General features: G+C 29.1%; 1 long non-coding RNA gene across 2 annotated transcripts; it reads left to right on the top strand.

The window, feature by feature from the left end:
* Positions 1-382: 382 nt before the first annotated feature.
* LOC133030769 (uncharacterized) lies at positions 383-1,843 on the top strand. 2 transcript variants are annotated; one of them, XR_009684304.1, is made up of 3 exons: positions 383-712; positions 817-886; positions 1,611-1,843. It is a non-coding gene; the product is annotated as an uncharacterized LOC133030769 (long non-coding RNA). The 2 variants fall into 2 exon arrangements; XR_009684303.1 differs by having other exon boundaries at positions 817-1,843.
* The last annotated feature ends 387 nt before the right edge of the window (positions 1,844-2,230 follow it).

The following is a 2,230-nucleotide window of genomic DNA, read 5'->3' as shown; positions in this document are numbered from 1 at the left end:
AGGTTATATTAAATTCTATGTGTTCTATCATCATCACATTTAGTTATTTTTTTTAATTTAAATCTTTTTTTTTTGGAGTAATCGTGGGCCACTAAGTTAAAGAAACTTTTGTTTCAAAAAAATATATATAACATAATAAGAAGAAGTTACTAGTGCTAGTGGAGGACGTGGACATATATTAAGAATTTAGAGCTGGAGTAATTAATAGTGGTTTATGTGGCAACAATAAATGAGAGAGTTACTCCATATTATACGCAGTCAAGAATGATATTCTCTGCATGGTAGTTTTTTTTCGAACTAATTACAGATAGTATTAAACTGGTTTGACCGATTGTAAAGGTGATTATGATGCTTATTAATAATTTAATAGTTTCTTTTCAAATTATGGTGCAGTATAGTTAAGATCTAGGCCTATAAATAGCCATATAATTAACTTATTTTCTCACTCATTCAAAGAAGCCAAACTAATCTCTCAAAGATTCTCCGAGCTCGTCATTACCAATATTCATGCCATAGTCTCTTTCTCCCATTTTGTTATTCTCATTTGTTTCATCTATAGCCAAAACCTTACCCCACAAACATCATATCATCATATACTACCTCAAGCTATACCATACATAACCATAATTATTTCCTTCATCAGATTAGCATCACATCACTATCATTTTATGTTCAAGTTTTATTGCTCAACTAGATCTTATTGGAAGCTAAGGTATATCATTTTATAATTTTGGGTTTCTAAATTCAAATTTAAGGTTTCATGTATATATATATATACCCCTATAATGTGTTCTAATTAATAAGTATGAAATTTAGGTTTTTCATAATACAATTATTTCTCAAGGGTCACTTTCATTGCAATCAAGGCTAGAACTCCACATTCGAGGTAAGGAAATTAAGTAGAAAAACATAAGTTTTCTGTATGTAATAACATTCATAGGAAGAGTGAGAATAGTGAAAGAGAAGTTAACTAAGGTCTTCTGCCTGACTCTTTATTTTTTGTTATTTAATGTACTGTATAATATATGTTTGAATAATATGTTTATAAGATTCATGTTATTTATGTATGTTTACAGTATTAGAGCATGGCCATTGCTAAGGTATATATTTAAATAATATGTTTATAAGATTCATGTTATTTAAGTATGTATGTAAATAGTGTGTTTATAAGATTCACATTATTTAATTATGATTGTTATGTTATTTAAATAATGTATAGTAGTTTGCCATTATTTAAATTAGATAGATTATAGTTTATGTGACATGGTTTGACCGAGAAGATAATGGTTAAATACTTGACTGTTGGGTCTATATGGTAGATAGGGGGCCATTAGTAGTGGGTACAATTTTACTGAACCCAGCCCTCCGCTATTTAGTCCAATAGCTCGAGTTTATTTGCCAAAATTAGACTCGGGCGTAATCATTACTATGTGATTTAGCTTAGAACCTAGTTATTAGTGACTAGTGATATGATTAAGTTTATGTTTTGCTATCTGCCTAAATATGTGCATGTGCATTTTAATTAAGTTTTATTTTTATTTATGGGACTACCTGACACACATTTCCTTACTGAGTTTAGTAGCTCACCCTTATCAAATTACCATGTGCAGACCAAGGTAACTGAAAGTTTAGAAAGCCGGTGGCGAGTGGAACTTTGGATGCTTGTGTGTGTGAACTCGCTGAGGGCCATATAACTGCGGGCGGTCTAGGGCGCTCTGTTTATTTATTTACGTTATTAAACTTATGTCGCAATTATTTTAGTTATTAATTATTATGTTTTTGTTTTTACGAAAATTGGCCAGTTGTGAACATTTTTAAGTATTAAATAAAAATGAAACATTATTATTTTCCGCGTTTAACGCTTGTAAATAAAATTAATATTTTAATAAAAGTACGGGCGTTACACCAAGGTTGCCAAACCTGAAAATATTTTTAATACACATTTAGCTTATATTACATTTTGACATACTATATAAATCTTCGTGATTTATAAATTACGCTTATTTACTCACTTATAGCGAATTTAAAATTTATGTTGAACTAAATTAGTAGGATCATAATCCCACTTATTATCTAATTAACCCATAATATAATTATAAACCCTAATTATTTACCATTAGGTTTATTGGGATATTACATTTCATTTCTTTGTTTTAGAGATATTCATATTTAGGATGTTAATCAACATATTTGTTAGTAAATCTAGATCCTGTAAAATATTCCCAACAAT

The sequence above is a fragment of the Cannabis sativa genome, chromosome 9, assembly GCF_029168945.1.
Source record: "Cannabis sativa cultivar Pink pepper isolate KNU-18-1 chromosome 9, ASM2916894v1, whole genome shotgun sequence".
Classification (NCBI taxonomy): domain Eukaryota; kingdom Viridiplantae; phylum Streptophyta; class Magnoliopsida; order Rosales; family Cannabaceae; genus Cannabis; species Cannabis sativa.
The sequence above is the reverse complement of the archived record's forward strand: the minus strand, read 5'-3'. Positions and strand labels throughout refer to the sequence as shown.